Source organism: Lithobates pipiens, unplaced genomic scaffold, assembly GCF_037356315.1.
Source record: "Lithobates pipiens isolate NorthernLeopardFrog02 unplaced genomic scaffold, aLitPip1_a1.2 Scaffold_23, whole genome shotgun sequence".
Taxonomy (NCBI): Eukaryota; Metazoa; Chordata; class Amphibia; order Anura; family Ranidae; genus Lithobates; species Lithobates pipiens.
Window position 1 is genome coordinate 270575409 of NW_027507785.1, and position 19746 is coordinate 270595154.

Below are 19746 nucleotides of genomic sequence, written 5' to 3' on the forward strand. Positions count from 1 at the left end.
CTGCAACATAAGACCCACCCCCAGAAACAATAGATCCCCCAACAGAAACAATAGACTTCCCCGGCAGCAATAGACCCCCCTGCAAAAATAGATCCCTTCTCGCAACAATATATTACCCAGTAGCAAGCATCAATAGGCCCTCCAGCAGCCACCAGCATTAGACTCCTCCCTCAACAGTAGATCCCTCTCAGCAACTATTGACCACTTGCAACATAAGGCCTACCCCAGCAACAAAAAATCCCCCATGAGCAACAGAAGACCTCCCCAGCAACAATAGATCCCCTACAGCAACAATAGATTCCCCAGTAGCTAGCATCAATTGACCCTCCAGTACATTCCAGCATCTCTTGCCATTAAATATATTCGGTTATGGAGGTGCCGGAACTGCGATCCCCCACTTTCCTGCTGAACAAAAGCCCTGAGTTGCATTGTCACCTTCGCTGTACTGTATCTATGAAGGAGCAATGATGTCACCTTCACTCGCTGTACTGTATCTATGAAGGAGCAATGATGTCACCTTCACTCGCTGTACTGTATCTGTGGATGAGCAGCGTCTTCACCCTTGGCCGCTCTCCTGATTTGCATTGCAGGCATCTCTACCTCTTCTCATCTCATCACATAGGGAGTAGAGTTTTCTATTACACAGAATATATCTAGGAAAGCTGATAGGATTATTTGAGATTTCAAACCAGTGTTCAGGAGGATAATAACATTAAATCTGCATCAACAGGTATTATTGTGTAATTGCAGACAAACTTAGCTTGAAAAAAGAAAATTAATGAAGTAACAACATCCCAAGACTGGTAAGCTGCAATATGTGAATTTTAACCACTTAAGGACCGAGCCTCTTTTTGAGATTTGTTGTTAAATACAGTTTTTTTTGCTAGAAAATTACTTAGAACCCCCAAACATTATACATTTTTTTCTAACACCCTAGAGAATAAAATGGTGGTCGTTGCAATACTTTCTGTCACACCGTATTTGCACAGCGGTCTTACAAGCGGTCTTTTTTTGGAAAAAATACACTTTTGTTAATTAAAAAATAAGACAACAGTAAAGTTAGCCCAATTTTTTTTTATATTGTGAAAGATAATGTAACGCCGAGTAAAATGATACCCAACATGTCATGCTTCAAAATTGCGCCCGCCCATGAAATGGCGACAAACTTTTACCCTTAAAAATCTCCATAGGCGACGTTTATAATTTTTTACAGGTTGCATGTTTTGTGTTATAGAGGAGGTCTAGGGCTGGAATTATTGCCCTCGCTCTACCGATCACGGTGATACCTCACATATGTGGTTTGAATACCATTTTCATATGCGGGCGCTACTCATGTATGCGCTCGCTTCTGCACGCGAGCTCAGCGGGACGGGGCGCGTTTATAAAAGCTTTTTTTTTTCTTATTTATTTTACCTTTTATTTTAAATTTTTACACTGTTCTTTAAAAAAAAAAAAAAAAACTGTTATTCCTATTACAAGGAAAGCAAACATCCCTTGTAATAGAACAAAAGCATGACACAACCTCTTAAAAAGACCTCAGATCTCATATTTACACTAAAATGCAATGAAAAAAATAAAATGCTGTCATTTAAAAAACAAAACAAAAAGAACTGGCCCTTTAAGAGTTATGCCAGGCAATGGTATGGAGACAGGTGGGGCCATCTTCCCCTCACTCGTCTCTATACCCAGCAAGGGACAACATCCAATCGCTTTCCGGAGCCGTCGGCAGCAGCGGAGGGCACCGGAGCGTGTTGGGGGAGGCACTCTCCCGCCGCCGATAAAATTGATCTCACAATGAGTCCACCGCAGAGACCACTTTTATCTGAAAGTGGGCCACCGGCCAAAGAAGAGGATACTGGGGTTATGGCAGCTAGCTGCTGCCATAACAATGATATTCCTCTTCAAAATTAGAACGTATATCGGCAGTCCGTTAAGTGGTTAAAGGAGAAATACAGCCAAAGCTCATTTGACTGTACTTCTCCTGTGGATCACATGGATGCAGCTCATTCTGCACTCCTGTGATCTGTGTTCAGCAGACAGCGAGATGAATCCTGCTGTCGGCTGATGTCACAGAGGCGGTCCAGGCCTGTGCAAGCAAGACAAAACCAGAGAAAATTCCCAGCTCAGCTCATCAACTAGTCTGCGTACCAACCGAATTAACCTGTCTAGCAGTATGCGTTAAAAACAGGGGTTTAGTTAGCACACATTTGCAAACACTTAGGCAAGATCGCAACAATGAAGTCGGGATCCGCCCACATGCCCGGACTGGCACCCGGCTCAGCCTCTCAGTGAACAGCTGAGAGCCTAAGCCGGCCGCTCTCGCCCCCTCCACAACCCAGCACTCCAGTGAGCGGGGGGGGGGGGGGGTTGGGAAGTCAGAGCAGAGAGCCGGTGACTTATGACTTACACTGGCTCTCTGCCTACGGAGCTTGGAGAACTGAGCAATTAGCGGTGTCTGATCGCTCAGTTCTCAGTGTTAGAGCTGATGGGGGACAGATGCTGCATCCACCTAGGTAAGTATGATTTTACATTTTTTGGTTTGGATATGTTATAAAGTAGGCTTACCTTTAGGTACAGTAAATTCTCCTAAACTTGCAATGTTTAAGAGATATTCACACAGGATGCAGCCAGTGACATCACCAATGAATGCACCCTGAAGGGATGACATACCTGTGCCGTACTTTCAGAGCTCTGTGCAGGGTCAGGGCTCACTCATGCATACACGGTAGTGATGTCATCATGCCCCCGGCCATTCATACAGCTGGAGCCCCAAAACCAGAAGAAAGACCAGATGAAGAAGGGCGCTAGATTGCTCCGTGTCCAGGTAAGTCTGTCATAATGTACTAGTATACAGTGCATATTAGTACATTATGACTTAAACCTGCAGGGGGCCCAGATATGTATTTTTATTTTTATGACAGTTTACTACCTTTTTAAATCCTAAAGCCAGCCAAAGAGTGATCAACTCCAGTACAACCAGTCTTCTGTTTTCCGTTTGATCACCGGCAACCTCCCAGCAGAGGGAGGGATTCCCCAATCAACATTGGCTGTGTTGATGGGGAATCAACAATTTTCTTTCCTTCAACCACAGGAAAGAAAATTGTATAATGTATGGCCTGCCTAACACCAACTGTTCTTAAAAATAATATGTTTTTACTAGGGGGTTGAGGGCAAAATTGAATAAAATTATTTAAACGGGATTACACTATGTGAACGTTGTTATTTTTTATGCATTCCCGAAGCCCTATGGGGATCAACCCTGACACCTAGTGGACGGTTGGAGACGGACAGTGGAAAGCAGAGTTTCTAAGCTTGAGCTATTAAGGCTCTATTGTATTTACGGTCTGGTGAGTGTACCCCCAATATCACAATAAGAGACTCTACCTTTCCACTATCTACCTCATCGTATTGATCATGAGAAGTGATGTTCATATTTGAATGAGGAAAACAGCGCTGCTGCAATATTATCAAAAGAACTTTTCCTTGTTTTTTGTAGTATTGCCAATTTTCTATTAAGGACACTTACCTGTCCAAGGATCCAGAGTTGTCCTCACTTGAGCCGATTCTTTAATCGGCTTCAGGTCCAGGTTTCGGCATCTTAAGTGAGGGAAACTGGCAGTAAAGCCTTGTGGCTCCACAGCTGGGTTCCCGCTGCTTATGCATGAGCCGTGCTGTGCTTTTTGAATGGTCCCACAGTCTTCTGGGACCTGTAATGTGTCCCAGAAGGCTGTGGGGAAAGGAGGAGGGGGCTGAACTTCCACTCAGATCGCTGTGGCAATCTGCTACCCCCAGCCCCCAAAAACTGCAAATAATTAAAGAGGACAGGGGAGTATACAAAGAAGAGGAACTTCACCTTTGGGTGAAGTTCAGTTTTAGGGGTTAAATATTCCCTTCTACTGGATGAAATGTTGCTCTAAGTGTTCTCTCACATGAGTAAAGACCTTGACACTAGATCACGTGATCTCTGCTGAATGGTAGAATTAGTTCAGATTGGCTAATTCTCTTATGCCGTGCACACACGACTGGACTTTTGGACAGCAAAGTCAGACAAATTCGTCAGACAATTCGATCTTGTGTGGGCTTCATCTGACCTTTTCTGTCAAAAAATCTGATGAAAATAGAAATAGAACATGTTTCAAATCTTTCCGCCAAAATAAGTTCCTTTGGAGAAAACCGTTCGTCTGTGTGCAGGTCCGACGGACCAACAACGACGCAAGAGCAGCTATTGGCTACTGGCTATTTAACTTCCTTTTTCTAGTCCCGTCGTACGTCACCACGTTAAATGATCGGACTTTGGTGTGATCGTGCGTAGGCAAGTCCGTTTCAGCGGAACGCTGTTGGAACTCCGTTAAAAAGTCTGTCCGTTGAGTTCATTCCGACGGAAAGTACGGTCGTGTGTGTACGCGGCATTAGAGATCATGTGACCACACCCTTCACTTAGGTGGCCACTTAGGTTGTGATGTGTCCCAGAAGGCTGTGGGGGAAGGAGGAGGGTGCCAAACTTCTGCTCAGATCGCCGCAGAAATCTGACTGGAAGTAGGAGTAGGTACCTATCAAAACGAAGTACCTGCTACCCCACAAAAAAAGTGCCAATGATTAAAGAAGAAGGGAGGGAGGATGCAAAGAAGAGGAACTTCCCCTTTAGGGGGAAGTTCCACTTTAGGGGTTAAATATTCCCTTCTACTGAATGAAATGCTGCTCCAAGTGTTCTCCAGTGCTGACCACATGAGTGAAAACCTTGACACTCGATCATGTTGGCTATTTCTTTTAGAGATCATGTGACCAAGCCTAAGCCTTCACTTAGGTGGCCAGCACTAAAGGGAACCATGATGAGCCTTCTCTTAAAGAACACTCTTGTCACTCTTTGTTTAAAGTCCTTCTCCGGGCAAACTCATACCCCCTCACTCCTTCATCAGCTCCCCCACACATTCAGTATTTTTTTCCTTATGATAAAAAATTCCAACCCCCCCTTTTTTGCTCACCTCTGTCTGCCGTGTCCTTCCTCTGCACTTTTTCGGGCAGTAGAGGCCAGTGATCCAGCATTGCTGTCTGTGCCCACCGCCGATCAATCAATTCGTCTTTAAAGTTTGCAGATTAAAAAACGATTACAGACTACTTGATTTGGCTTTCTGCACATCCCTGCTGTATACATTAAATGCATCTAATTGGCTTCGGTACTTACATCCTATTTATGTAATTTGTGCCAAGTTATTAAACAAAGGTACATTGCAGTCAAACAGTCACAATTGTGCATTTAAGATCAGAGGACAAAGCCTGCATGCTGAGTGCCATTCATTTTCACTCTAACATCCACCCTTTAATGTCTGCCCAGCTTAGTTATTTCATTTTGCTAATGGCCCTGAATATGAACCTGAGATCAAAATAGGCCAATGTATTCACTGGTATCGAAATTTCCCTTTTTCTAGTCCTACTTCGGGGCTCAGAAGGGAGGTTGCACAATTCAGAAAAAAATTAAGCCTGTACTATACTTATCTATATAATTCTGCTCCCCTTACTGACTTGCTGCCAGTGTGGTCCTGTGCCTACCTGACCACCGCATACCCAAAATTGCAATCTGCTGGATGCCACCACCTAGAAGAAAGTGAAAACAGGGAAGACCACCAGCAACCTGGTGGTTCACCTTTAAAACACACTTGAAAGTCAACGAGGTCTCACGGGATGATGCTGAGTTGACCACAGCTGAGAGAATTTGATAGAAATTACTAACTGCCCCATTAGCCAAATTGCACAGAAGGAACCAAATCTAAAGCAGGCCATAAATGGTTATGCCGCATACACAAGATCGGAATTCTCGACGGAAAAAGCTCTGATGGTTTTCCCGTCGGAATTCCTAAGGAATTCCGCTCAAACTGTCTTGCCTACACACGGTCACACCAAATTCCGACCGCCAAGAATGCGGTGACGTACAACACGTACGACGGGACTAGAAAAAGGAAGTTCAAATACCTAATAGCCAATAGCTTCAGTCTCGTAGTTGAATCTGAACATGCGTGAGTTTTTGCATGTCGGAATTGCATACACACATTCGGAATTTCTGATAGAAAGTTATTCCATCGGGAAAATTGAGAACATGCTATCAAATTTTTGCTGGCGGCAATTCGGCCAGCTAAATTCCGATGGAGCATACACACGGTTGCATTTTTCGGATGAAAAGTTCTTTTGTTGGCTGAAATTCTGATTGTGTGTACGTGTCATTAGAATTCCAAAATAATTTTCATACGAAAACCGTAACTAAGAATTTTCTTTAAAATTTTTCACCATTAGTAGGCTGCAGCAGCGGCGGATTTTCGCACAACCACCGAATTAGAGTGATTGGGCATGTTGGAAATTTTTAGAAAAACAAATACATTTCTAATCAATGAATGGAGTATCTCGCAAAAAATATAATCAAAAAAGAAATGTGCATGAGCTGACCTTGAAAGAAAAGGTTCCCGGGCCACGAAAATTCTTTTCTGTAGCAACATAAAGTGAAATTTAAGGCTTGGTTGGTCAAATTTCAAAATGAATGTTGGCACCATTGGCTCACAAAATGCACAAAATAAATTTGTTCAGAATTTGACCCATGTATGGCCTGCAAGCATTAGTAAGTAAACCTAGAGACTATAGGGTGTGCTAGTAGTGCCCTAAAAATGCTGCCAAAAAACAAGCATAAGGTGCCACTTTATGGCCCCTACTCTCCAATATCAGCCTTAGTTTGTATTGCATATTGACAACACAGGGTTCATTAAACGTGACAACAATGCTTGTCGCAGCATGCCGTTATCACACATAAATGATACAGGCAGTTAAAATACATAGCGCCATATGAAGGTCTTTTTTGAACCTCCACCAAACATCACTGGCAGTTCAGGTTTCCACATTTCATAGCCTAATCTGTTAGTGTGAACACAAGCCAGGTGCTAACTTTAATGCACGAAGAAAGTACTTTTGTTTTATGAGTCTTTGAAAATGCTTTTATGTTTAAATGGAGAACCTGCCAATGTTGTAAGCTATGGTAGAGAGGTGAACGCTTTATAAAAGTACTAGGTTAGGCAGAGGGCAAAAACAAGCACTGTATCCTTCACATGGCTAGAGGATATACTTTTATTCTTGATGGGGCCTGCAGTGATTTACAATGCAATAGGCTTCTGACCCCTGTGGCGCTGAAACAGATAAGAGCACAAGCCCCTACTCAAAGACACGGCCATATATCTACCTCAATCGCTATCTACTACACGCAGCTACCTGCCAAGGGGTGTATGGATACTGCAGCAGATGTGCCCGTGGATATGGAGATTTTAATATCGGAGGCACGAGGTGAGAATGGGAAATTTGATGGAAGGTGAAATTGACTTTTTCTCAGTTCTACTGCTAGAAAGGTAATGTTTCTTTTTTAATTGTGTGTGTATATATATATATATATATATATATATATTCCTATACCACAATTTAGTGATCATCATGTAGTTCTACTTTATACTTTCTCCTGTCCATGTTTAAGTACCCATAGGTAAATCCGCGATTACAATGGGAGTATGGAAGATGTTGGGACTCGGGAGCTACAAGACTTTATGTTGGTCAAACAGCATTGGAACTTTTTATACTTTTCAGCTTTGAGAATTATAAATCCGGGATATCTTGTTTATTAACCAAACAAATTCTATTCTCCAAGAGAAAACTTGCTAACATTTTTGAAACCGGTTAGGAGCAAAAAAGTGGTGAAACCTATTTAGGTAGGCCTTCAGTAGAGCATAAATATTGAGTACAACCATGCATGCTACTGCTATTCTTGGGGGGTTTCTTATACCGGAGATCACATATTGCACACTTATTTACCTCCTCTAGATTGTCCCTAGCAAGCCCATCCATACACAAGAATCCATATAGTCTATCTTCTTAGTATATCTGAGTCCAGTAGAGATTATTCTCCCCCATTGATTCTGAATCCTATAGAATCAGTCACACCCAGTCTCTATAGTTAAGTGCTAATGTACTAGTATCTTGTGACAACTGCAAGTACTTGTGTTAGTCTTCAGATTGATCCTTGTGACCCTGTAAAGCCCCATTGGACCATGGGACCAAATGGTACATGGGGCTTTGACTTTTGAAAAAGATGAGATTGAGCCCTGCCCAACAAGGCCCCAGGCCTTTTAGTATTGTGGCATCTCTGAGCCAGTATTTCAGCCTAGGAAGAAAATACTGACCCTGGATAATGAGTGAACAATGATGGCACCATCCTGGAAGGAGAATTGGTAAGGAAATTAGGGAATTTATGGGAGGGGTGAAAAATACCTCTAGCATGCATGCATTTAGCATGAAAAAATATACCTGATTCTAAGTCCATTTTAAGTTTTTATATAAAGGTTCACTTTAAAAGCAACATGTTGCCCTGCAGTTCACTGCCTACAACCAGTAGTTCATGACAATACTCTTCAACAAGCCTGCAAGGTAAGCAAATCCAGAGACTTGATGTGTAATACATATAGTGAGTAGGTCTGTCAACGATGCCAGTTCTTAAAATGGTTGTAAACCCTTACATATAACCACTGAAGTGACTTGCCTCAGGTGACATGCAGAGAAGAAACAGATCCTCCTACAAAAGTTGTACTTATTTATCTTTAGCCCTCTCTCCTCTACAGCAGTTCAACATCCAGAATTTACATAGCTTTCTGAGCTTTAGAATGCAGGGGGTTGGGATCCCACATCACACAATGCACAGCATAGTGCAGGGGTCTGAGTGTAATCTGAGACCTGAGTGGAAGGAAAGGACACCCCTCTCGCTCGTGCACACAGTCTAAGGAGAACAGCTGAGGCTGTCAACCACCTGCTGTGTGCTGGAGTGGGAAGGCAGGGCTGTCTCCTGGGATTGTCTGGTATTGGCATAGACTATCAGAAGTGACTCATTCTGATGGCAGAGGAATAAAGGAGCAGCCAGTAATCACACTTGGTACTTTGGAGAGAGGCAAGGACAGACAATAGAAGGATATTCTTTGTTCATTTTTCATTTCCCAACCACTTAAATTTGGAAAAAAAATGTTGTACTGCTTTACCAGTAGCATTATACTACAGACGCCGTGGTTTCATATCGTACATTGATGAGGATTAATAAGCTTTGTACCAACTGCAAGTTGGAAATATAAGAAATGATTGCAAAATAAAACTAAAATAAGAACTGTTCGCATCACCACAGCGACTACTGAGATCCTCTGTGTTTTTCATTCTCTGTAGTAGAGTAACACAGGCAGCTAGTTCTTCCTTCAACCACGGTATAACAGAACAAAACCTGATCTTGATGTCAGAGTTGGGCAACCTCTATGTCCTAGAATTAATTTGTGCACTCGCTGAATTGTCATGTAAACATTTCCAGCACCCACATTCCTTCTTGAACTGGAAAATAAATCCTGCTGCTTTTGGACTACGAGGGGAAGACGTGTAATTAAGAGCCACAGGGCCCCGATGCAAAAGTCTTAATTGAGGCCTTCAAATCTGACACCAAAGGCTCCAGCAGTCCTGTTAGCCTTGGGCAGCTAATTTTTAATAAAACAGGAAATAGTTTCTTTCCTCTAAAAACCTTAATAGGTCTACTAGAGGCTAAAACAGCAGACAGCAGGGGGGAATAAGATGTGGGAAGGAAAGAGAAACGAGCCTTCGCTCAGTTCAGAATGTATTATGAGTGCACAGCTGCCAAATAACGGGAGGAAGCAGTTGTACTCTGGGCACTTTGACCTCATGGTTTTGCGATTAGTTGAACCCTTTGTAACCCCTTTATTTATACCCAAGGCAAGCAAGTCAACATAAGAAAATGTCAGTTTATTTAAAATAAACCTGTGCTCTGAAAATAGCTGCAAAATGAAGATCGAAGATCCCTCCTTTCCTCTAAACAGGCGTACAATACAGCATAGCGGGTCAAAAGGTACCCCAAAGCAGCCTTTTTTAACCAGGGCACCCAGGCACTAGGTTTTTTCAGGGGTGTCTTGGCAAAATGCCTATAAATTGCCCACTATTATATACAAGCCAGTGGGCGGATCAAGCCACTACACAAAGTTACACAAAGCCACAGGTTTTCATTGTGCACCATTATAACCTTTCCGGTGTCCTAATAGCCAATGATATCATTGGTTGATAAGGAGGACATTGGGCGCTTGCATCTTTGTTTGCCCCTCCCCTGTACCTCTCCATCAACACTAGGGTCACATTAGCTGAGTAAAGGAAAGAAACTGAGGGAGAACAGAAACATTGGAATACTAGTCAGTACCAGTATGGAAGCATAAATCACATCCAACAATGAGTGTCCTACATTTGTGGAAAAAAAGGTTAAGGCATATGTTACCCCAAAATGTAATTTTTCATATATATGTTTCTTTCTTCATATAAATGTTTCCAAATGTATCATGTTCCCATTTTATGTATTAGTTTGCTGTCAAATACCTTCTTTCCTTTTGCAATCTCACCACACCATGGGCGAAAGCAGATCCAATCTATTGTGGTCAGGTTGCATCTCTGCCTTCCACTTGGGAGCTAAAAGATGCCATACCTATGCATGGAGTGCCTGTACTCCTATGATCAGGCTATCACACAGCTTGCCCAACCCTGCACAGAATGACAGTGGCTGGGACATTGGCAGAAGTTGACGATCGTCATAAGGTGACCATTTCAGCCCCTTGTAGCCTTGTATGTAGAACTGAATAGCAGTCACAAGGCCATTTGCAAACTTTGGAAAAATAGGTACTTACAATTCATTTTTTTGTTCTATTAAAATCTTTAACTTATATTAGTACAGTATTTTAAATAGTTTTAACAATGAAAGGATTTAAACACGTTATGATAATCAATCCTCCCTTTTTTTCACATTTCAGGCATAGGCTTATTGGAAATTGTTATTTTCATATGGCTATATAAACCCAATTTACAGTGCTTGGACCTTAGGACAGGCATCTCAGGCACTGTGCACTGAAACACGGTGGGTTGTATGCCAAGCCAATATAGTTTAGGATACTAGTACTACTATAAGGAGGGATACCATTTTCCTGTACAGAGGAGAATGGTCTAGTTAAAAGTTACAGTACCTAATATCCAAAAAAAACATAAGCAGCTCTACTAAAAAAAATCTAAAGTGAGTCTATCACCATGATAAATATCTGTCTTTGATGGAAGTGCCGTTGTCTGACTCTAAGGCCAAATACTATTTTCTGCACACTGTAAAGGCTGAAAGTGAGGGGATTGCTCTGGGCATTAAATAATGGCATGCTCCATAGGTTAATTAATTGAGTATTTAGCTTGATGAACTCCAAAGCTTTCTAGAAGACCCCATTCAACAAAGATTTTCCTATCAATATTAATACATCTGCTGATGTTATGTGCAAACCTTAACTTTTCTTGTAGAGATTATGTTTGATCTGCACCCTTTGGAGCCTGCCTGTTGGTCAGTAGGGCCATCTAGCACATTAAAAGACCAATAGGAAGACTAAGGAAGAGGCACTATGTTATTGGGAAAACAAAAATAAGCACCTCATCCCAGAATTTGTAGTTAAGGAATATAATATGCTTATTACTTTGGAAGGACTTGTACTGGTGGAATAGTCAGAGCAGAGATACCTAAATTATGTTTGAAAACAAGAGTAAGAACTTGGGTCAACTATGATATCTTCAATTGGTTAATATAATATTTCTTAGACCTTGCACAAAACTAGGAAGCATGAAATCACCAGATGCTAAAAAGTGAAAATCGGCATATGCCTCCAGCACATTTATACAGCGTGCTAGCTGAATATTTCAAGGTGGTCCAAAACAAAGAGTGCATTATTACACAGCCCTAAAGCTGCCTTAAACTTAATATACAAAACTATCCTTTAAAAATCCAAACCTATCTATATGCCTATGCTAGTCCCTTTCAGGTTTTAACAGAAAGGTTCTATATTAGCCGGTGCTGTACATGGTAGATAGCACAATTTTCATAATTCTGTTCCCCAGAAGGAGCTTACAATCTAAAGTTCCTACCACCGTTGTAAGGATGCTCTAGGTTCCATTAGGTTAGAGACTGATTGACCTACCGGTATTTTTTTCCAAAGAGTGAAAAAAGCAAATCCACAAATTTCATGCAGATATCCCTGGTGGACACTAAATAAAAGACCCCTGTGCTGCATGGCCACAGTGCTAACCACTGGGCCACTTTCCTGCCAGTAAAAATGTATCTATGTGACAAACATAGGCCTGTGGCAATAATGATGGCTGCCACCAATATCTAGGGAGATGCCACAACTCACAATATAATTTCACAAGGTAGGGTCACCTAACCGGCTGACATATGGGCTGACCAAAGTACTGGATGAAGAATGGATTTTTTCAGATTTTTTTATTTATTTAGTTATTAAAACTATTATTAAACAAGATTTATATATAGTGCAACAGTTTTCACAGCAAAAGACAGTACAGTTACAAAACAATTCAAGACAAGAGGGTTAGGAGGGCCCTACTCATAAGAGCTTACAATCTACAACATTCTAGTTATATTACCAAATATAGCATGCAGTGCAACAGTTTGAAGTATGAAAACCTAGGTTGACTTTATATTTTAACTAAAGTGTAACTACAGGGAGGTACAAGGATTTGAAGTATGTCAGGGCCCATTGTGATAAGGCCAAATCTAAGTACTATTCTGCTTTTGTGTTCGCTAACATGACTGTCTGAGTCCCAACATACTTATTTCCTCAACCAAGGAGAGAATAGCAATGTAAGTGTATATTATGTGTTTATCAACTGAAAGGAATATCAAAAAAAAGAGTAGGTTGTCGGTGAAGATTTGGTGTTTTCCTTCAGCTACAACAATTGTATACACATAAGTACAGACCATCATTGTAGCCAGCTAGCCAATATACCCAACAATCAATGGTCATTAACTGTACTACTACTAGCGATGTCAATGAATGCCCATGACTGCCCATGTCAATGAATGCTTTCTCCTTATAAGATTCTGCTGGAATCTAGGAATGATGGACTCCAGCACTTCCTCCACCCCTGGCCTGGACGTATTAAGATTCTGGCAGGAAAGGTAAGGCGCTTGTTTTGCATTTAGAGGCGTTTCCGCTTGGCACGCGATACAATCAAACTGATGAATCTGGCCATCCCCAAGGGTACATACCGAAGCAAATGAGGGGGGGGGGGGGTGCATGTACAGAATCACACAGAACACAAAGACATTAAGAAAAGATAAACTGCAGGAAAACCAGACAATGTCAACTACGGGACAAATAACAAAGCTCTAGGAGGGAAGGACAGACAGACATTAGGACAAACACTATTATCATGAACTATAGAGGAAAGTGGAAGCATCTAAGTGGATTCTCATGCTTGAGATATAAAAATGATTTCATGGGTTAAAAATAACGTAAAATAAAAACTCGGTGATGACCAATTATTTTTTCTTTCTTGTTTTATTATCATCGATATTATTATTAGGAAGATGAGTACTGTAATCACACCTCCCATCTTGCTCTTCAACAATAACAACTACCTTTCCATAGTACCGGATCAAGGTGTTGGCACTACCTGTTTGCATATGAATGGTGGGGTATTTTCCCAACACACATTAGAATGGAAGAAGTGGCTTGGATAAGCTACCAAACATCTTTACATTACAGAACAAGTCCGGTTGAGTGTGACTAACTACTACTAGACGTAATCACAAGACACGTGTGAGAAGTTCCAAATGATTTGACCCCCCTCACCCTTCATGCCAAAAATCTACGGAAATTTTGTAAAAGTTCCCTTATCACCATCTATAGATTATAAAAAGTTGAAGCATTTAAATAGATTGTAGCAGAATTTGAAGTAACTTGGATGGTTTCTGTGAATTAAGTAGGACAGGTTTTTCCAACTTTATCCCATTGACTGTCAGTCCTCATAAAATATTTAGATCTGCACCGGTCAATAAAAAAGTGCTGAACTTCCCAACAGAAAAAATAGCCTCCTATGATCTTATCCTTCAAAAGGGAATAGCAATAATGAAGAATGATAACCTGTAGCTACCAGTCAGAATTCTTATTACCATAAACTGGAATCTGATTGGCCATTTTGAACTACTGACCCTACATTATCGCTGCTTTTTGAACTGCCTTACTGAATAAACCGGTTAAGATCGCCTTGCCAGTAAGTGGGATTCATTAGATCTATGCCTACATCCACCAAAAAGAAAATATTGACCAGTACTGACCAGCACAGACTGATTTTAAGCCTTAACATAGCCTAATCGAACTATTTATCTCAGCATGGCCTGCTCAAACCATAAGTTCCAATATGTCCTGAGGGTGGGGAATGGCATCCTGAAGCCCTTCATCTATCGTAGAACCACAAGCTCAATCCTTATTCGTCTTACAAATTCAATGTTTCCTAAGAATGAGAAGCTCCCAGAATATCTTAGCAGCAAGACGGAAACCTTGTATTATGTCATAGACGTACGGTTCAGCCTTTTACTGGAAAGGCAAGGGTTAGCGAGAGCATGCGAGCCGCTATCAATCACTTCCCCCAAGTCAAAAAGATGACACCCAACGTATAATAACTACTGCTAGGAAGAGCTGTGTCTTCCCCACTGCCTCTCACACAGCTTTCTGCTTGGAGATAAATGGAGGTTTTGCCTGGTGGATACATCATTGTTTTAATGTAATCAATACACCAAGGGAAAGCTAGCAGGGAATGTGCCTACATTGCACCTCTACAGCCAGCATTCCCTACTTAAAAGGCAGTGTGGGTACCCAGTGCCTGCAAGAGCTCTTTCTCATGCAAAATGTGACAAGAACTAGTCTGCCTGAACTCAGTTACGCTGCCCATAACGTACCAGAAAGCAGTCGGATGATACTGCAGCTGCTTCACACACCAATGGAAATTTGCATTGAATTTATGACCAGAAAAGAAATCACATAACCAAATTAAAATGAGACTGCCATCCCGGAATATTTATAAGGGCATTTAAGCTTTTTAAACCTATGCACGGCCATGCCATCCAGCCCTCAGCTGCACAGTAGGCTCGTACTTTTAGCTGCAGCATTTAAACAGGCCTTGGTGCTTTTTTTAATTTTCCATAAACAACCTGTTATGGGGCCAGAGGGCACAGGGGGAACTCTAATTTGCCTACAGGAGCGTGACAGCACAGCTGTGGCTTCATACCGGATGCCATTCATGACATTGTCATCGTTTAAGCTCATTCAATTTATTTTCCTTTTATTTTTTTTTCCGAAAATGGCCTGCAGTGCCCTCAGGGACCTTGAGCTAGAAGCAAATTCAGGTATTAGAGAACAAAATCTAATGGGATAGAACTCTACAGATTGCTGCTTGATAGAAGTCCTATGTATACATTCTTTCTCCAAACCTCACATATATCTAAGAGATAACTGGATAACACGGATTACATTGCTTGACCATCACTTGAGCAGTTGCATTGTCTATTTTAGTTGGACACTTGTCCAAATGAGGAAACGTCTAAGAGAAAACCTCACCTGGGATGATGGAGCTTAACACCTACATTAGTAGGAGTCATTATCACTCGATGACTTCTGCTAAGAGTTTACGCTGCCTAGCTATAGAGTTTGAGAACTGCCAAAATCCCCAAAAAACCATGAGGGACATGTGGAACTGATTCCGGAGCTGAGCGCCGGTGGCTCCGTCCTTACCACAAATGCTGCAGAACCTCTTCGAAGGGTTAACCGTAGTGTTTCTGATAGCCTCCTACCTCTTTGTATACCAGGATGGTGATTGACAGTTGCACTGACAAAGAGGTTCTGTTTCAGCAGACGTGGGTTCTACAAGTCATTCTGGCCAAAACGGAGAAGTGCATTTCCTCAGCCCTGCCTAGGTCTAAAAATTCAAGAAGGAGGAACACGGATTGGCCTGCTAGCCAAGACTCCGGAGATGAATCTAAAAATACAGTTGAAGAGGAATCCAAGCAGCACCGGCCCCTCTAGCAGTTATGGGGTAACACAACCTCTATTCTAGAGGGTTATTAGATTTTCTGCAGTGCACTGAGAACATAAAACCCAGCGATAAAGTGATTAATGGAGCAATGCCTTGTGGGTCTCTTTAGCAAGGAACAGGTCAATGGACTGGTGCCCTACAGCATTATTGCAGGGAAAGAAGTTTAACCCTTTCAGGCTTCTCGGTGGCTCCCTATCCATTAAGAGGGGGAAAACAAAACGTACAACAACGGCGGGTTCAAACAGGGTGCCAGCCAGCAGTATATCCTATGCTATTCTATACCTTCCCAATGATGACTTCAGTATTCTATAAATAATACCATGCAGTGGCGCACAAACATAATGAATATTTACATGCCTGTGTCATCCTATGGAGCCTTCATACAGTCAATGGTGTGTGCTACAACTGGAAAGTCTCCACTTTTACCTCCAGCCATTAAAGCTTTTTTTTTTTTTGACGTGAAGCCCATCTTCTCCCCAGACCCCCAGAGATCATGTAACTGTTTTATTTGGGTTATGTCACCAATGCAAGATTTAAAGTATGCAAGTTATTTAAGACAACTTACCCAAAGGGCAATATGAAAGGGGGCCCCACACCGCCAATCAATTGTCCGCCGCTGCCTTGACCAAAAATGAAAAAAAAAAAAGTAAAATAAAAAAATAAAAGAAGAAAGATCCAATGGTAGGATTGGTGATCCTTGTTAGTTTTCCCAGATTCCAGACTGAAAGTTCAGGGACTAGATGGGTCAGATTGGTTCCCTTTGCCCAATGTCAATGACAAAAAAAATCCAACAGCCTGTAGGAAAAGGATGGTTGGGTCCAAGGTGGAGATCCAGGTGGAAGGAGTCACCTAGGGACAGAGGGGTCATGGGCACGCTTTACCCCCCCTCTATCGCCACCACCACCGCTGCCACCGCCGCACCCCCAGCAAGGAGATCACCAATCAGGTGTGCATGTCCTAGATGTCAATCATGGTGTGCAATGTATGGAGCCTTCTCTCTCTATAAGGTCACTATGAGCATCCTGATCCTTTTTCTTTTTTTTTTACAATGGATCAAGGTCTGTGTGTGTGCCATTGTGTGGCCATGAAGACGATGAAGTGTCAGTGGTGATGAGTAGAAGGTGGCTGCTGGGCTCTAGGTAGCTGTGCTGCTCCTTGTTCTTCTTCTCCCTGCCATCCTCCGTCCTCCTCGTCTACAAGATCCCTCGGAGTTCCCTCTCTAGGAGTGTGTGTTACCTGCACCATTCACTGCCAGCCAGCACCAGTCCAGCATCAGCACCAAGTCAGTGTGAAAACTCTCTCTCCATCCATGGCATGCCTGTCACGCCGCAGCCAATGGAAGCGAGGGGCACGCCTCCGCCGCGCGGCGATTGGCCACAGCCTTCCCTGGGGCGCCGCTTGATTGGAAGGCTTCGGGCTCCGGGCTTTAACCGTGTCGCTGCCTGTCTGCGCTTACTTACCCCCCTCCTCTCCCGCACGGGGGGGGGGGACCGGGCGGGAGAGAATTACAATTCTATTAAGTCTCCGATTTCCGAGGGTGAGAGCCGGTGTGTCCGTCATCACACACCCGGGAGGGGGCGGAGCATGTCACAGCCACACATGTCACGGGGGGGGGGGGCACTTTCTATGGATCTCTGATTATTTATCAGAGACCCCCCCATACTGATCACCGGGGCTCCCGGGGGCCACACCGGACTTCCCGAGGACATCCGAGTGATCGGACCCTGAGACACCCCGACACCGTCCACCTACCTGCCCGGACTGCCGGGGACGTGTGATGGTGAACTCTACTGTATATACCTTCTGATCATGGCGTGTGACCCCCCCCACCCCACCCCATCATACATCACCATTTACCCCCCCCCCCTCCACCCCATCATACATCACCATTTACCCCAACCCCCCCATCATACATCACCATTTACCCCAACCCCCATCATAGATCACCATTTACCCCAACCCCCCCATCATAGATCACCATTTACCCCAACCCCCATCATAGATCACCATTTACCCCAACCCCCCATCATACATCACCATTTACCCCAACCCCCATCATAGATCACCATTTACCCCAACCCCCATCATAGATCACCATTTACCCCAACCCCCCATCATACATCACCATTTACCCCAAATCCCCCATCATAGATCACCATTTACCCCAACCCTCACATCATAGATCACCATTTACCCCAACCCCCCCCATCATACATCACCATTTACCCCAACCCCCCCATCATACATCACCATTTACCCCAACCCCCCCATCATACATCACCATTTACCCCAACCCCCCCCCATCATACATCACCATTTACCCCAACCCTCACATCATACATCACCATTTACCCCAACCCCTCCATCATACATCACCATTTACCCCAACCCCCCCATCATAGATCACCATTTACCCCCCCCCCCATCATACATCACCATTTACCCCAACCCCCCCATCATAGATCACCATTTACCCCCCCATCATACATCACCATTTACCCCAACCCCCCCATCATACATCACCATTTACCCCAACCCCCCCATCATAGATCACCATTTACCCCCCCCCCCCCCATCATACATCACCATTTACCCCAACCCCCCATCATAGATCACCATTTACCCCCCCCCCCCATCATACATCACCATTTACCCCAAACCCCCCATCATAGATCACCATTTACCCCCCCCCCCCATCATACATCACCATTTACCCCAAATCCCTCATCATAGATCACCATTTACCCCAACCCCCCATCATAGATCACCATTTACCCCAACCCCCATTATAGATCACCATTTACCCCAAACCCCCCCATCATACATCACCATTTACCCCAACCCCCCATCATAGATCACCATTTACCCCAAACCCCCCCATCATACATCACCATTTACCCCAACCCCCTCATCATACATCACCATTTACCCCAACCCCCCATCATACATCACCATTTACCCCAACCCCCCCATCATACATCACCATTTACCCCAACCCCCCCATCATAGATCACCATTTACCCCAAACCCCCCCATCATACATCACCATTTACCCCAACCCCCCATCATAGATCACCATTTACCCCAACCCCCACATTATAGATCACCATTTACCCCAACACCCCCCATCATAGATCACCATTTACCCCAACCCCCCCCCCATCATACATCACCATTTACCCCAACCCCCATCATAGATCACCATTTACCCCAAACCCCCCATCATACATCACCATTTACCCCAACCCCCTCATCATACATCACCATTTACTCCAACCCCCATCATACATCACCATTTACCCCAACCCCCCCCCATCATACATCACCATTTACCCCAACCCCCCATCATACATCACCATTTACCCCAACCCCCCCATCATAGATCACCATTTACCCCAACCCCCCCATCATACATCACCATTTACCCCAACCCCCATCATAGATCACCATTTACCCCAACTCTCACATCATAGATCACCATTTACCCCAACACCCCCATCATAGATCACCATTTACCCCAACCCCCCCATCATACATCACCATTTACCCCAACCCCCATCATAGATCACCATTTACCCCAACCCCCATCATAGATCACCATTTACCCCAACCCCCCATCATACATCACCATTTACCCCAACCCCCCCCCATCATAGATCACCATTTACCCCAACCCCCCCCCATCATACATCACCATTTACCCCAACCCCCCCATCATACATCACCATTTACCCCAACCCCCCCATCATACATCACCATTTACCCCAACCCCCCCCCATCATA

The 19746-nt window shown here is 43.4% G+C and overlaps 1 protein-coding gene across 1 annotated transcript in view; it reads right to left on the minus strand.

Annotated features, from left to right (window-relative positions):
- Positions 1-17273, minus strand: part of BRINP2 (BMP/retinoic acid inducible neural specific 2) — a 485004-nt gene extending 467731 nt beyond the window's left edge. Inside the window, exon 1 of the mRNA XM_077453187.1 lies at positions 16529-17273. The gene's annotated coding sequence lies outside the window, so the exon portion shown is untranslated. The remainder of the gene's footprint in view (positions 1-16528) is intronic.
- Between the last annotated feature and the right edge of the window lie 2473 nt (positions 17274-19746).